We start from the raw sequence: 18,458 nt of genomic DNA on the forward strand, positions 1-18,458 counted from the left end.
GTGTTTGTCTTTGGGGCTGAGGTGTGTTTCCTGGAGGCAGCATATTGTTGGGTCTTCTTCTTTGATCCATCCTGCCACTCTGTGTCTTTTGATTGGGGAGTTCAATCCATTTACATTTAGAGTGATTATGGAGATGTGGGGGCCTACCACTACCATTTTGTGTCTTGTTTTCCGGTTTTCTTCAATTTCCTTTGTTTCTCGTCCCATGGTTTAATCTGTTCTGATGAAGAGCTGCTACTCTCTGTTGTTGTCCTTCTACTTATCTACTCTGCTCTTGGTTTTGTAGTCCCTTTCCTTTTTTGGATTTTTCAGGAATGAGGGTTTTCCTGAGGATTTCCTGAAGAGGAGGTTTTATGGCAATGAACTCCCTTAATTTTTGTTTATCTGGGAAAGGTTTTATTTCTCCATCGTATTTGAAGGATATTTTCACTGGGTAGAGAATTCTCGGCTGTAGATTTTTGTCCTTCAGATTTTTGAATATATCATTCCACTCTCTTCTACCCTGTAAAGTTTCTGCTGAGAAATCTGCTGATAGCCTGATGGGGGTTCCTTTGTAGGTTAGTTTCTTTTGCCTGGCTGTCCTTAGTATTTTCTCCTTGTCGTTGACTTTTGCTAGCTTCACTACTATATGCCGTGGAGTTGGTCTTCTTGCATTGATAAAGTTTGGAGATCTATTTGCTTCTGTCACCTGAAGATCCATCTCTCTCACCAGATTTGGGAAGTTCTCAGCCATTATTTCTTTGAATAGGCTTTCTGCCCCTTTCTCCTTCTCTTCTCCCTCTGGTATACCTATAATCCTTACGTTGCATCTCCTAATTGTGTCTGATAATTCTCGGAGAGTTTCTTCATTTCTTTTTAGTCTTGCTTCTCTCTCCTCCTCTGCCTGCAGCATTTCTATATTGCCATCTTCCAAATTGCTAATTCTTTCCTCCATATTATCGGCCCTACTGTTCAGTGCATCTAGATTTTTCTTAATCTCCTCTATTGTGTTCTTCATTTCCAATATTTCTGTTTGGTTCTTCTTTATCGTATCAAACTCTTTTGTGACATAGCTCCTGAACTCGTTGAGTTGTCGGTCAGAATTCTCTCTTAACTCATTGAGTATTTTAATGATGGCTGTTTTGAAGTCATCATCATTTAGGTTATATATCTCATTTTCTTAGGGATTGTTTTCTGTGTATTTGTTATTTTCCTTCTGTTCTGGAGATTTAATGTATTTTTTCATGTTGCTTGATGTTGTTGATTTGTGCCTCCGCATAGAGATAGAGTTTAGTTGCTCCTTCCACTTGTTTCTGCTCGTGTGGTGGGGGAGCAGCTGTTTATACTGCACCAACCAGGAACCCTATCCGCAGTTGCTAACTGGGCCTGGGCCCCTCCTCATAGTCACAGTGGTCCTTTGGATTCCCTCCTCTGTCGTGGGGGCCGTCACAGGGGGGCTTCAGGCTGCTGGTGCCTACTGTTGCAGCCCACCTAGACGTGCTCCCTCCTTCGGGTCTGCAACGGTGTTATGGGCTTTTCCAGCGGCCAGGGGTGGGATCACTTATATTTGTTGCTCCGTCACTGTTGGCACCCACAAAATCTCACTTGTCCACTATGGGTCGCCACAGAGCTATTGGCATCTTCTACAGTCTGTGATTAGTTCACCTAGCTATGCTAGTTTTGTCCCGGGGTCTTCCAGCCTTGTGGCTGCCGGATGGGTGCTTTCTATTAGTGCTGTGCAGAGGCTTTCCCTGAGGCTGCTGTGAGCCTGTAGGGTTTCCCCCTAGGCTACGGAGCTGGGTCGCTGGAACTCCACCCAGCCCCAGTCCTGTTCCCCAGGAACTCGGGGAGCCCTTTGCCCTGTCTCGGGGGATAGCTGGAGATCCTGATTTCAGTGGTAGCTGGTCAGCTGCTGCCCTGCCTGATATTCTCCTCTCCGGGACCCTCCCGGTATTGTGGATGCTGGGCGTGGCCCCTCCGCTAATAGCAGACAGAGAGTTTTGTCTGCTGCCTGGGCAGAACTCTGGAGCTTCCCCTCTGGGCTGCGGAGCGCGCCTCTGGAGCTTCACCCAGCCCCAGTCCTCTCCAAGATCTCTGGCAATCCCTAGCCCCACGGGGCGGGCAATGGCAGCTGGAGGTCACCTCGCCCTCTGGGATTCTCTCCAGAACTTTCCTGGAGTTGTGAATGCTGGGTGTGGCCCCTCCACTAATGGCAGACAGAGAGTTTTGTCTGCTGCCCGGGCAGAACTCTGGAGCTTCCCCTCCGGGGCGTGGAGCAGGCCTCTGGAGTTTCACCCAGCCCCAGTCTGCTCCGAGATCTCCGGCAATCCCTAGCCCCACCGTGCAGGCAGTGGCAGCCGGGGGACCTCCTTACCCTCAGTGATTCTCTCTGGGACCCTCCGGGCACCGTGAACACTAGGCGGGATCTCCCTGCCAATGTCGGAGAGAGACTCTCCCCGCAGGCTCAGGTGTGTAACTCTAGAGTTTCCCTCTGCGTTTAGGAGTAATTGCGGGGGGTTTAGGTAGGGTTCTGGTCACCTGTTTCCACCGTCGCTCCTCTGTTGTGTGCTCGCTCCTGCCCTAGATGTGTGTTGATCTTCAGGGGGCGTTTGTTGGAAGAAAGCCGCTTGCAGGTACTAGGCTGTTCGGTCGGGGTCGGAGAGTTTTCACCTATTTCCACATCCTCCTGGAGGAAAGTCTGTCCGCCTTCCAATGTATAGTCGCGTGGGTCTCTCAGACGTCCTGAGATGCTGTCTGGATATCCTTTGTTAAGCGATAAGTGTCCAAATAATTGTAGACTCGAAGGGGGAGAGACAAAGAGGACTACTCACGGCGCCATCTTGGATCCTCCTTCTATATTCTGCATTTTTTAACTTAACGTTATATAGTGATCATTTAGCTTGTAATTAAAAACTTTTGAAAATAGGATTTCTAAAGATTCATGAAATGTCAACATGGCATAGAGTTATACCATATTTTTAATTGTCCTCATATTATTGGACATGTAATTTCTTTTTAAAATACCACTATAGAGCCAGCCCTGATGGTCTAGCAGTTAAAATTCAACGTGCTCCACTTTGGTGGCCTGCGTTTGGTTCCCAGTCGTGGAACCACACCACTTGTCTGTCAGTAGCCATGCTGTGGCAGTGGCTCACATAGAAGAACAAGAAGAACTATACAACTATGCACAACTAGGTACTGGGAGCTTTGTGGGGGGAAAAGGAAGAAAGAAGGAGGAAGATTAGCAATAGATGTTAGCTTAAGGTGAATCATCTTCTACCAAAAAAAAAACAAAAACAAAAAACCCCAAAACAAAAATACTACTATTGGAATAAATACTTCTGTTCATAAATGTTTGTCCCCATTTTTTATTGGTTCCTTAGAAATTATCATGAAATCATTTTCCAGAAAAGCTGTAACTATTTTTACTTTCATCATTAGCACGTGAATGTCTATTTTTATGTAACCATTCTAGAATCAGAATGCTATTGTTTTTAATCTTGCCATGTTGATAAGTGAAAAATGGTATTTTGGTGTTTTAATTTGCATTTGTTCAGTTAATAGTGAAGATTAGGTTGAATATTTGCCATATATTTATTAGTGCCTTGTATTTCCTCTGTGCATTTCTTACTCAGAGTCTTCACCCGTTTTTTATATCAGGATGCTATTGTTTTTCCCGTTGCTTTGTAGGTGTTCATTGCACACTAAATACATGAACTCTTTTGAGAAACATCAAGCCAGAGTCTCTTCTGATGTCGTACATGAAAATGTGTTTTGGATGGATTAATGAGTTAAATGTAGATGTGAAAATACAAGAACACTAAAATAAAAAGATCAATGTTTAATTTCTGAATAAATAATAATATATATTTAAAAACCTCAAAGAAAAAAGATCAAATTTGACTTTATAAAAAATTTTAAATTTCTGTACATTTATTCATGTATTCTTCCAATAAAAATTAAAAGGAAAATCAAAAATATTAAAAATAATTTTCATTATTTCCATAATAGCCTGCTTATTTTAATCCCAGAATTTATCATATTAATAAAACAAAACTGTCTATGTGTTTGTCTTCCCCATGGTGTGAACTCCTTAATACAGGACTGGGTGTTAGTTTGTTTCCTTGCACAATGCCTGGCACTAGTAAGCGTTCAATGCAGGTTTGTTGAAGGAAGGAAAGAAGGGAAGAGGGAGGGGGAGGACAGAGGAGGGGAGGAGAGAGGCAGAGAAGAGGGAGGAGGGCAGAGGGATGGGAGAAGAACGAATCTTTTTCCAAGGAAAAGGAGGAGGTCCGCTGAGGGTTGAACAAGGGCTATCAGCAAACAGTCTTCCTATGGCTGAGCAAAGCAGGGCATCCTCTCTTTATTGAGGGAGGGGCTGTGCAAAGAGCACTTTGACCAGGAGAGGTTGACCTAAGTCAAACAAAGAGCACTTTACTCCTCTGGCCATCAGAAAGAGGACACAGGTTCTTCAACCAGAGAAGACAGTGGGCTGAGTTGATCCTGAGGTGAGTGTCTGAGACGCAGACCTAAAAGAGACCTCAAGTGTCGTATAGAGACTGCAGTGGCCACTGCCCTCGGCCTTGCTTGTTGTTCACATGAACTGACCCTTCACTGGTGCGCAGTGGTCCTGGCAGGGAAAGCACTACAGCTGGAGAAGGAAAAGTGAACAACATGGAGGGCTGGCCCCATAGCTGAGTGGTTAAGTTCGCACACTCTGCTACAGCCTCTCAGGGTCTCACCAGTTCAGACCCTGGGCACAGACCTAGCACTGCTCATCACACCATCCTGAGGAGGCGTCCCACACAGCAGAACTAGAAGGACTTACAACTAGAACATACAACTGTGTACTGGGGGCCCTCGGGGAGAAGAAGAAAAAGCGAACAACATGGGCCGGAGGGTGCAGGTCTTCTGGATAAAGCTTCCCTGCCTCCAGAGCCCCTGATGCAGAAGTAACAGTGACTGCCCCTTTGCATGCAAGCCGGGTACAACTATTTCACTCCCCATCTATTTGCATGACAAGACGAATTTACATTGAAAATTAGCCAGGTGGTTGTTATTGAATACAGTATTCTGATTTGTAAGGTTGAGGAGGCTGTGAAGATTGCAATAAGACTACCAATGGAGTAAAAATAAGTTAAAGATAATGAAGCGGCCACTTTGGAGAACAGTTGGGCAGTTTCTTAGATAGCCAAACATAAATTTGCTGTGTGACACAGCAATTTCACTCCTAGGCATCTACCCAGGAGAGATGAAAACATAACTCTACATAATTCCATGCAAATATTCATAGCAGCATTATGCATAATAGCCAAAAAGCAGAAAAAAAACAAATATCCATCAGCTGGTGAATGGACAAAACGTATTACATCTATATGATAGAAATGGCAAGCAATAGGATATATTGGAGTATATGTGGAAGCCATTTGGTGTAAAACTGATTTGGCCTAATCTTGTTTTTTTTCCAAAAGCGTCTGACCTGGCCATCGGGCATGCATTGTATATCTACGTTAAGCATTTCCTATGTCCCAAAGACAAGAACAAATGCCCTTAAGATAAAGATGCAACGTCCCCCACATTGGCATCTCCTTAAGGATAAGCATGTCTCCCTAGGCTAGGAATTGCTTGCTGTGCTCACCCGTGACCACCCAGCTGGAGACACCAAACCTGCTTCCTGCAATGCCCACCCAGACAGCGGACCTACTACCTGCTGTGTCCATCAATCACGGTGCCGACAGGGCAATCTTGCGACTATTGTAAAAAGGACATTTCAATCATGTGTGATACACGCTCTTTGACAGTATATAACCACTCTGTACACCCCCACTTCTTTGGAGTCCTTTGTAGAAGGACTCTCCCGGGCTATATGGACCTCACATTTGGCTCATCATAAACTCACCCCAATTTTGATTTATAGATTGGTTATGGATTATTTGCCTCAGACACATACAATGGAATACTATTCAGCAGAAAAAGGAATGAAATACTGAGACATGCTACATAATGAACGAACCCCAAAAACATTATGTTAAGTAAAAGAAGCCAGACACAAAAGGTCACATATTGTATGATTCTATTTAAACATCCAGAAAGGGTGAATGTATGGAGACAGAAAGTAGGTTAGTGGTTTCCTGGGGTTTGGGGCTGGGGGATGGTAAATGGGCATAGAGGATTTTATTAAGAGAATGAAAATACCCTAAATCTGGATTATGGTGATGGTTGCACACCTAGAAAAACTTACTTAAAAGTATTGAATAGTATATTTTTTTATTTTTATTAAAAAAATTTTCTTTTTCCACAGGAGAATATTCGCCCTAAGCTAACATCTGTTGCCAATCTTCCTTCCTTTTTTTTTCTTTCTTCCTTGCTCCCGACCCCCCACCAAATCCCCAGTACATAGTTGTGCACAGTTGTAAGTTCTTCCGGTTCTTCCACGTGAGCCGCCACCACATGAGTACTGACGGACAAGTGATGTGGTTCCATGCCTGGGAACTGAACCCCGGCCGCTGAAGCGGGCTGCACAGAACCTTTAGCCACTAGGCCATCAGGGCTGGCTCTGAATGGTAGATTTTTAAGTGTGAATTTTATGACATGTGAATTATATAAATTATACCTCAATAAAGTTTTTAAAAAAGTAAATAGGATAAATAAAAACTAAAAAAAAGAATTGCTGATTTCTCCTTTAATACATAAAATATTAACTTGATAAGCTTGCCCCTTGCACAATTTTAACCAAATTTCGTTAAGGATAGAGACTTCATGTTCTGAAAGCTTTGAGAGAGCCTGAACACACTTCAGTGAATGACGTTTTTGTTATTTTGGGTAATAGAAAAGAATGTCACTTTAGGAAAGTCTAAAGCTTAGCTCTTAGGAGACTGTAGTTTTGGAAGCTCTTCTTTTAATTCTTGTGACTTAAGAGTCAAATTAAATGCCAGATAAGTATAATGAAAATGCTGCTTGCCTCTGAAGGTCGTTTAGAGTTTGTAGATGCTGAGAATGTGGTCAATGGTGAACTCTGCCTAGCCTTAACTGACAGAATGCACTTTTGAGTGGGACCTTGAGCAGGGGCCAAGGAGCTGGTCACCACCCACAGCTAGCACAGTCAACCACTCCAGCTCCTGAACCATCTGCAGAGAGGCCTGTCCCTCAGCATGGCCCATGGCAGGCAGGAAGGAGAGCAACATATCTGCCTTTTCCTAAATCTCAGTGGTCAAAGGTCCACCCCACAGGCTGCAGTTTCCCTGCACTTCTGGGTTCTCAAATGTGGGGCCTGAGGTCCTGGGGTGCCGGTATGAGGCGATTGCCATTGGTGGTGCCACACGGAGCTGGTGGAGTCCACACACAGCTGGTCTCTGCATGGCAGTGGGCTGGGAGATGCATCCAAGGGTGCCAGAGATGGTGAGGAGAAAGACGTGGTGCGGCGGGTAAGGTGTCTCATCCAGGCACCAACACAAGTGGGAGATGTTAAGCCTTCAAAATGGAGGTTGATGAGAAGACCAGTACACATTACCCGGTCTGCATCATCGTGCGGTGCCCAGCCAGGGCCTCGAAAAGTACGGAACTGCTTCCACGGAGTGTCCATGTTCTGTGGCGTTTCCAACGCTCGTCCATGGCACATTGCACTAGTCCACCGGGTCTCAAACTTTTTGAGCTCAGGATTCCTTTACATTCTTAAAAATTATTAAAGATCCCAAAGAACTTTGTGTGTGTGTGAGTGGGGGAGTAGAAAGGGTTATATCTATCAAATTTTTCACACTACAAATTAAAACTAAGAAATTTAAAATACATTTATTCATTAATTGAAAAATAACAATAAAACCATTACATGTTAACATAAATAACATGTTTTATGCAAAATAACTCTCTTTTCCAAAACAAAAGTTATGGTGATAGGATGAACAGTGTTGTTTTATATTTTGCAAATCTCTTGAACATCTGGTTTAATAGAAGACAGCTGGATTCTTGTCTGCTTCCACATTCTGTTGTGATATATTGTTCTGGTTGAAGCAGGTGGAGAAAGTCCAGCCTCTCCCAGATATGGATTTGGAAAAGGGGGTCTCGTGGACCCTCTGAGGTCCTTGTGGACCACACTGCTGCTCTGGTCTAAGTTGTAATTTTTTGCAATCATGAACAATACTCTAGCAGTAACCTGTACTGTTTGCACTCAACAGAGACTGGAGAGAAACTCTGTTTGGAAAGGGTTTCCTAGGAGTTGCGATAAACCACAGGACTCATTTGAACATTTTTATTACTTTGAAAAATACTTCTGCTATACAAGTCTGTTCCTTTTTTAAACCAAAGGCATTGACCTCATTAAACAGCCGTGTTGCACAGCGCTGTCCACAAGGTGGCTCCTAGCCCAGCCTCTTCTAGATGGACCCTTTCCAGGGCCCTTCATTCCTGAATGGACCCTGAGCTGCTGAAGTCACTAAGGATAAGTTGCTTTGCTTTGTTCAACACAAGAAAAGAGTCAGCTGGGTAAGGAGAGGATTAATTCCAGGAAAAGGGAAGTTAGGGAAGATTAGAACTATGTTTTAACATGGGGAGTTGTTTAAAAAATTCCAACAATGTTGTTCTAAATGTTGGAAGCAGTACGATCTGGCACTCTTACCAGAGAATGTGGCTTTCTCTGCTTACTGCTTTCAACTGACATGCTTACTTTCTGCATTACTATCTCTACTAAGATGATTCTCTCCCAAAGAAAGGCACTATACTAGAAACCGTGTGTGATAAAAACATGGTGGCAGGGGCCAGCCCAGTGTTGCAGCGGTTAAGTGCACACGTTCCGCTTCGGTGGCCCGGGGTTTGCCAGTTCGGATCCTGGGTACAGACATGGCACGGCTTGGCAAGCCATGCTGTGGCAGGCATCCCACATATAAAGTAGAGGAAGATGGGCACGGATGTTAGCTCAGGGCCAGTCTTCCTCAGCAAAAAGAGGAGGATTAGCAGCAGTTAGCTCAGGGCTAATCTTCCGCAAAAAACCAAAAAACAAAAAGCAAAAAAAGAAACAAAAAACACGTGGGGGCAGTGGGGTGAGCCACTCCATCTGAGAGACAAGAAGCTGAAGTTCTTGTTTTCACTCACTGTGACTTGCGGAATGGGTTATTTATATTCCCTCAGTCTGAGTTATCCATCTCATCTATAAAGTAGGTTAATAATACCTTATCTGCCCGAAGGGTTGGTTCCAAACCAGATTATCTCTGGAGCTCCTTGCTAGCTTTGAGATGTATGAATCTATGATTCAGTTTGAGTCTGGTAGATTCTTTGGTTGCAAGCAACAGAAACTAACTTTGGCAAACCTTACCCAGTTTTCTCAACAAGACTCATCAGGCCCTTCTTGGTCCAGCCCCTGCCTATGTCTCCGTCCTTAAATCTCCTTCAGGCACTATAAAGCTCCAGCGATGCTGCAACATACTCCCACCCTCCCGTTGTGCTCCCCTTATCTGGTCATCTCCTATTTGTCATAAGTCTCAGTGCAGGCATCACTTCCCCTGGGCTGCCTTCTCTGTCCTTTCCAGGCTGGCTCAGGTACTCTATCAGGTGATCCCACAGCACCCTGTACTTCCCTGTCATACCTTTTAGACTATTGCATTATAATTTTCTAAATGCTTTACTCCACTAGGAGTCCCAGGAGGCAAAAATATGTCTGTCTTCTTCGTGAGTATCCTCAGTACACAGCACAGTTTCTGGCACATAGAATGTACACTCAGAAAAACGCACTGAGTGAATGAAGGAGAGAAGGAAGGAAGGAAAGCAAGGAGGATGTATCCCCTAGGATAGTGTCAATCACATAGTAGGTGTTCATTAAACACTTGTTGAACTGAACTGAAAACACTGAGATCCTAACAGGATATCTAAAACCTAATAAAATAAAGACACTAACAGAGTTTTGATATGGGGATGACTTGCCTCGTATCACAGAACTAATAAGTGGCAGATCTAAGATTTGAACTAAAAAATCCTGGTTCCAACACCTTTCATAATAATTTTGTTTAGAAAAGGGAAGTCCTTTTTTCTTCACACAGGCACAGCCTTAATGACTTGCCTCTCGGGATACACAGTTAAGCACAGACTGCTCACTAGAGATCAACCCTCAGGAGAAGATGGAAAGACACACGGAGAGACTGAGGCAGGATGGCCGAGTAATTGGATGCTAACAGGATGGAAGTGAGGAGGGAGGGGACTTTCATGGGAGTGTGGTCAGAACAGGCACTGCCTGATTTGACAAGATGAGATCAACAGCCCAAGGTCCCTTACGTGAACGTAAAGTGCACTCTCGCCAAGCGCATCCTCCATGTTGGCTCGCTCCCGCCCTCCTCTGGCCATGAAGGCTGGGGAGTCACAGCGGTCACAGAGGCCTCCACTCAGATCTTCCCCTCGTGGGCTCCCGCACACATATGGTGTGCAGCTTCTGAAGAGGCCTGGTGGTGGAACAGGGCAACTCGGAAAGACAAAACCCTTCAGTGTTAGATGTCAGAAACCGGCAACACTGACACAGGATTCTGGTGGCTGAGCTCACCCCACTGAAGTCTTCTGATGACAGTGGCCACGAGCAGGTGACCATGACTCCTCCTCCACAGACCTGCATCCCCCAGAAGGTTATTTATGTATTTTATTTCTAATTGTGGTAAAACACACATAACACAAAATTCACCATCTTAGCCTGTTCTTTCTGCTGGGAAAGATTCGCCCTGAGCCAACATCTGTTGCCAATCTTCCTCTTTTTTTTTTTTCCTCCCCACATAGTGGTGTATTCAAGCTGGAAGTCCTTCTAGTTCTTCTATCTGAGCCAACGCCACATCATGGCTACTGATAGACGAATGGTGTGAACGCTGAACTTTAACCTCTAGACCATTGGGGTTGGCTCCATCTTAGCCATTATTAAATGTCCAGTTCAGTAGTGTTAAGTACACTCACGTTGTTTTGAAGCCATCATCACTATCCATCCCCAGAACTTTTCGTCTTCCCAAACTGAAACTCTGTGCCCAGTAAATGACAACTCCTCATTTCCCCCCACGTCCCTCAGCCCTGGCAACCACCATTCTACTTTCTGTCTCCATGATTCTGTCTACTCTAGGTACCTCACATCAGTGGAACCACAGAGTATTTGTCTTTTTGTGACTGGCTTCTTTCACTTAGCATAATGTCTTCCAGATCCATTCTGTTGTAGCACATGTCAGAATTTCCTCCCTTTTTAAGGCTGAATAATATTCCATTGTACATGGGTACCACGTTCTATTGATCCATTTATCATTGATGGACATTGGAGTTGCTTCCACCCTTTGGCTAGTGTGAATAATGCTGCTATGAACAGAGGAGTTATATTAGTGAGGGTTCTCCAGAGAAATGGAACCAATAATATATCTATATCATCTATAGTTATATCTATTTGTATATAAGACAGAGATTTATTCTGAGGATTGGCTTACATGAGCATGGAGAAAGTCCCATGAGCTGTTGTCTGCAAGCTGGAGACCTAGGAAAGCTGGTGGTGTAATTCAGTCTGAGTCTGAAGGCCTGGGAATCGGGGGAGCCCATGGTGTAAATCCAAGGGCAGGAGAAGATGGAATGAGATATTCCAGCTCAAGCAGTGGGGCAGGAAAAAAGGGGCAAATTCCTCCTTCTTGCACCTTCCATCCTATTTGGCCCTCAATGGATTGGCTGATGCCCGCCCACATTGGGGAGCGTGATCTGCTTTCCTGAGTCCACCGATTCACAGGCTAATTTTGTCCCCAAAACACCTTCATAGACATACTCAGAAATTAGGGTTAATCTAGGCACCTTGTGGCCAGTCAAGCTGACACATAAAATTAACCATCATAGGGTTATTTTGAAGAAGATTGCATTTCCCTTTTCTGAACAACATTTTTGACAAGGACGTGGACATCTGAAGATTTGCTCAGAGCACAGCGGGGCCACGTGCTAGCTTTGTGAGGCAAGTCTCCCGGTCCTCACTGTCCTCAGCTGTAAGGTGCATTGCCAACATTTGCCATCTTCCAGGTTTGTGGCAAATATTGAATGAGATCACGGGCATGAGAACATTTGTAAGCTGAGAAACATCATCCAGTGTAAACTGTTACCTTTTTTGTGACCAACCAAATGTATGGCCTTGTGATGGTTCATTCATGGTAGAGGGCAGACTTGGAGAAGGTTCCTGCAGTAAAAACTGAGCAACCGTTCTGTCAGGTTAACAGCTAAAAAGTAGTTTTCTCTATTTTCTGTAGACATTTAAGTAATTTTTAAACAAATATTCCAACTACTCAGCCATAAAAAAGGATGAAATCGTCCCATTCACAACATGGATGAAGCTTGAGGGTATTATGTCAAGCAAAACAAGCCAGATAGAGAAAGACAAACTCTGTCTGACTCCACTTGTATGTGGAAGCTAAACAAACACGTGGACAAAGAGAACAGATTAGTGGTAACCGGGGGAAGGGAGTGGGCGGTGCACCTACAACACGACTGACAATAATGTGCACCTGAAATTTCACAAGGTTGTAAACTATCACAACCTCAATTAAAAAAAAAAAAAAAGAAAAACCACATCTTTACCACAATAAAAGAATCTCAAAGTTAATAAAAAAAGAAGATTCCATAAAATTCACTTCCCAGGTGTGTTTATTTCTACCCAAGCTCGTTCAGACCCTCTGCCACGTTCCCAGGACCCTGAGCTGTAGATTGCTCACTGTAAAAAGGGCTTATCGCATGGAAGTCCTTTCAGAATCGCACGAGCATGTCACAGAACTTTCTAACAAAAACTTTGGAAATCTACAATAGCTCTAGAAATAACCTGCTCCTTCTCTGTCCTTCTACAGATGAGCACACTGAGAGGGGAGTAGCTATGTGCCTTACCCAAGGTAACGTGAATCACTAGCACTTTAAAAGGGTAACAAGAAGCTGGACAGTTGGCTGAGCGCTTTACCTGCAGTGTGTCAGTTAATCTTTAGCAATAGGATCTCTGAACTAGGTACGAGTATTATCTCCATTCTACAGATAGCAGAACTGAGACTCAGAGAGATTAAGGTCATATTTAATAAGGGCTGGACCCCTCCTTCTGACTCCAGGGTGGAAAAATGATGAACAAGTACTAATTTTCATTCATTTATTCCGCAAACACTTTTCAAGCGCCCACTATACTTGTGCTACTGCTGCTACACTGGGCTCGGGCCCAGCGCTACAAGAGGACCGGAACTTGACCTCGGCCTCCAAGGAACCCAGGAGGAGCCGCCGGCTTGTAAACAAATCATTATTACACAGCGTGGCGAGAGGTTTGTGCCAAGTGCTGTGGAGCCTGGAGGAGGGAACAGACATCTGAGGAGCCGACGGGGTAGGTTTCATCTCGGAGACAGCACTTGAGCTGGGTGTCCCGGGCATACAGTAGTTTCCAGGGTGAAAACTGGGAGGGAACAGCATTTCAGGTGAAGGAAACGTATGCAAAGACAATGGAAGTCTAAAGGACCATGTGCACTTAAGGATTTGTGAATGATTTTGGTACGACTGCAGCACAGGCGTCTGGAAGGGAGTTGAGAGATGAAAGGGATGGTAACTGACCTCTTGTTTGGGGAGCATCTATTATGTCTTGAGCACTTTGCTTATGCTTTTTATTTATTTCTCCTATCGGCACCATTATCTTCGTTTTCTATTAAGGAATTAAGGACATTGAGCCTCAGAGGTGTTAAGGAACTCTTTCAGGTTAAGGAAAGAACTCAAGGTCACACAGCTTCAGACAGACCAGGAACTTAAACTCAGCTCCATCTGACACCAAAGCTATCAATGATTTCACGTCGCCACCATGACAAGGTACCGGAGTGGGACTGAAGGACCTCCAATGCTAGACCAATGCTGGACCTTTTCTTTGGGCAACGGAAAATCGTGGAAGGTGTTTTATTAGGTAGATTATTTGATCAAACTGGGGCTGTTTCCAGAGGGAATGCAAAAGCAGTTAACCTCCGGGCAATGGTCCCAAGAGAGGCCATGCCAGGGAGTGCTGACGGAAGGAGGCAGAAAGCGGGCAAACAGAAGCCCGCAGCACAAAGCCAGTCCTGGCATGCTCTTTAGCAGTGATGATCTCTCACGGCTTTCCCTCCTTAGGTTTCTCCCATCATTTCTTCATGCACCAAAACAGAAACAAAACGAAACACAAGAACACACTACAGTTTGGAAGCTCTGCCCGCATCCAAGTGTCACAAGGAGATCAGGGCGGGAGGACTTGTGTCCCTCGGCTCTGCCTTTGGCGTCCCTCCAATTTCTGTCCTTGCTCAGCTGTGACTGGAGCCAGTGAAGATGTGGTTTTTCTCAGCAGGAAGCTGCTGGCTCTATCACATGACTGTGGTGTATTCTTTACCTTGTATTTGGGTAGATGAAACTGAAAAAAGGTTTGTGTCCAAGCATTATGATCTACAATATTGACTTTGTGTGTATTCCCAAATCAGGTGGTGTTTATTCTGAAAAGAGACACCATGCTACTATGAGATAAAGTTTAAGATCAAAGGTTCCCAGGGAGAAAAGAAATGGCCTCAGCTTGCAGGCTAACTTGTCTTTAAAATTCAGAGCTTGCAAGTCAAAGACTAGCAATGAACTTGTGGGCAGCATGGGAAAGCCCAGGAAGACAAGACCAGAAGACTGAGCCCAGGGCCATCCTCCGCCCAGCATTCCAGTGCTCCAGCCCTGTGCAGCGTATCCAGGACGAGGCTCTTCTCTCCATCTGTGGGAACACACCTGCCAGATCCAGAGATCCCGAGGCAGACAGAGCCTTGCCCTGTCTCCATAGGCACAGGGAGAAACACAGCTGTGGCTTAGCTTGTGGATTCCTTGGGCACCTATTAATTGAGGATTATTGTTATGTACAGCTTTGTGTTAGGCAACTGGTGACGGGAATGGATCAGGGAGAAAACAAAAGACTGTCATATAGAGGTCATGCTCTGAAGGAGCTTGTAGATGACTACACGAATTTAACAAAAAATATGAGCGCCTACTATGTGCTGGGTACAGGAAGACAATGAGGGAGTAAGACATGTTCACTTTAACAAAAATTACTAAACGCAAAAAATACTTTGACATGGATTCTAGAACTAATGTTAAAGCTAAAGCTAAAAAGCTCTGGAAGAAAACACAAGAGAATTTCTTCATGATCTTGGAGAAGAAAAAGATTTCTAAATAGAAAACTAAAAGCACCAACCATAAAAGAAAAAATAATAAATTTGGCTTCATCAAAGGTAAAACCTTCCTCTGTTTAACAGATACTGTTAAGAAAGTGGGAAAAAATGTTCTCAATGCTTAGATCTGACAAAGGAGTTGTATCCAAATTGCATCCATCTAATGCAATATCGTGAGATTTCCATCTTAGGCATGATGTCATTATTTCCCATTATGGAAGATGGGAATTTAACTCTTTTTAAAACTTTTGCCCCCAGTACCCATGCATGCTCTTCCCATGCCCCCATCTTCCTAATACAGTATTGTTATAATTTTGGTGAAATCAATATTTAGCCTTTCATTATTATGACTGTGTAAATGCCATCTCCAAATGAACCATACAGTAAATTGTAATTACTTTTACTTTTCTGCACAACCTTTAGTTTTCCCTAGAATTAATAATTGGCTTGTGTTTTCCACTTCCTTAGTTTTCTATGTAATTATCCCAAATCCAATCCCAAACTGTTCACCAAGTACCCAAATCTCCTTTCAAGACAGGTGAAAGACTTCTTCCAAGGGAAGTCTCTCCTAGAGCCTCGGACTTACTCTGCGTGAGCAGCTTGCCCTCTATACATGGTGTACAGTTGTCATTCTGGGTTGCTTCAACATAATTCCAATGATTCCCTTTCCTCCTCTCCCTTGTTGGATCCATTGCTTGGACCTCACATCTTCTTCTAGCTTGGTTTATTCTCTTCTTTTGGTAGAGAGCGTCTTCCAAGAGGTTCCTGAGAGAGAGTGTATGTGAAGAAAATATTTTGCATTCTTGAGCACCTGAAATGTCTTTATTCTACCCTCACACTTGATTAATAACTTCTCTGGATATAGAATGTTAAGTTGGAAATAATTATATTTATAAATTTTGAAGGCCTTTTCCCATTATTCTCTAATGCCTACAACTGGTGTTAAGTTCAAAGCAATTCCGATTCTTGATTCTTTGTATGTGAACTGTTTTATGTCTCTGGAAGCTCGTAGGTTTTTCTCTTTGTTCCAAACATTCTGAAATTTTGTGATGATATACATTGTATGAATCCATACATAAAATCCATTGTTCTGGGCATTTCAAGTCCTTTTAATCTAGACCCATACCTTTTAGCTCTAGGAAATTTTCCAGAATTACTGCATTGAGAATTTCCTTAACTCCATTTAAAAAACTTTCTCTTTCTGAAACTCCTCTGATTCAGATATTAGACATGGACTTACGCTCTAAATTCCTTATGTTTCTCTCTTATGTTCCATTTCTTCATATTTGGCTCTTTTTTATAAAAGAATTCCTTGATTTTATTGTCCAAACTTTATACTAAGTTTTGCCTTTTTGCTAGCATTGTCATTTTTTTTAAATTTCAAAGAGCTCTCTTTTATTCTCTGAATGTTCTTTTTTAAATAAAGTATCCTGTTCTTGTTTCAAGGTTGCAACATCTTCTCTTATCATCTTGAAAATATTAATGATAGTTTATTGAAGCTTTCCTCTCCTTGCATAGTCTCTTTCATTTAGGTTGCTTTATTGTCTATGTCTTTTTGTATGCATCTTCCATGTTAGAGGCTTTTCTCAGGTTATATTAGTCTTCAGAGGTTTATATCTGAGAGCTGAACACTAAAATGCTGACTAGAAGCCCTGAGTATATGAGTGAAGCTTCAGTGTAAGGTAATCTGCTGGGCCCTGTAGTTGGAGAATCTCGATATCACTATCTTCAGGTCTTTCCTCCTAGGCTATTTAGAGGCCCCAGAGAAGACCACCAACCTCTCGCCCAGAGGATGACAGCCTTGTTGCCAGTATTCCGAGAGCTGACTAGCAGAAGAGGGCTGAAGGATTCAGTATGCATGCATTCACTTCCTCCTGCCGTGGATGGTTCTGTCCCAAACCATGCCTTGTAACCTTAGCAACCCTCTAGTTTACCATCCTCCAAGAATAACTTTCCTGTCTTTTTCCAGTTGGGGGAAAGGCAGCCACTTGTCTGGTCAGAGTTGGGGAGATGACCTGGGTAACTTCTAAAACAGACTTTCAACCAATTTCCTTTATTTTGATATGGAACATTCATCCAGATAGACTATGTTATGGACCATAAAATACATTTTTATACATTTAAAAGAATATAAATCATAGCTCTGAGACCATAATGGAATTAAACTGAAAATCAGTAACAGAAGATATCTGGAAATGCCAAAATTCTCAGAGATTGAGCAACACACTTCTAAATAACACATGGGTTGCAGGAGAAATTTAATAATATTTTGAACTAAATGAAAATGAAAATACAACTCACCAAAATCTGCGGAATGAAGCAAAAGCATGCGACAAAGGAAATTTATAGTGTTGAATGCAAATATTAGAAAAGAAGAAAAATATAAAATCAATAATCTAACCTTCCACCTTAGGAAACTAGAAAAAGGAGAGGAATTAAATTCAAAATCAAAAGAAGAAAATAAATGATAAATTTTAGATACAGCAGAAATTAGTGAAATCAAAAACAGGAAACCAGAAGAGAAAACCAACAAAACCAAAAGCTGGTTCTTAGAAAAGATCAATAAAATCAGTAAGCTTCTACCCAAGCTAATTGAGAAAAAAAGAAAGAGAACGTAAATTGCTAATATCAGAAATGCAAGAAGGGCCATTAGTAGTGCACGGACATTGAAAGAATAAATCTGATACACTAGATGAAATGGACCAATTCCTTGAAAGACACAATTTGCCATAAATGCAAAATAACAAAATATTAGCAAATCAAATACAACAATATACCAAAAGGATCATACACCACAATCAAGTGGGATTTATTCCAGGGGTGCAAGAATGGTTCCACATACACAAATCAATCAACATGATACAGCACATTAACAAAATGAGGACGAAAATCACATGATCATCTCAATAGATGTAAAGAAAGCATTCAATAAGATTCAGCATCATGTATGATAAAAACTCTGAATAAAAGGGGTATAGAAGAAAAGTACCTCAACATAATAAAGGCACATATGACAAACTCATAGCCAACATCAGACTCAATGGTGAAAAACTGAAAGCCATCCCTCTGAGAACAGGAACAAGACAAGGATGCTAACTCTTGCCACTCTTATTCAACATAATATGGGAAGTTCTAGCCAGAGCAATTAGGCAAGAAAAAGAAATAAAAGGAATCTAAATTGGAAAAGAATAAGTAAAAATGTCACTATTTGCAGATGACATGATTTTATATGAATAAAACCCTAAAGAATCCACCAAAAAACTATTAGAAGTAATTAATGAATTCAGTAAAGTTGCAGGGTAAAAAATCAACACGCAAAAATCA

The sequence above is a fragment of the Equus asinus genome, chromosome 11 (genome assembly GCF_041296235.1).
Source record: "Equus asinus isolate D_3611 breed Donkey chromosome 11, EquAss-T2T_v2, whole genome shotgun sequence".
NCBI lineage: Eukaryota > Metazoa > Chordata > Mammalia > Perissodactyla > Equidae > Equus > Equus asinus.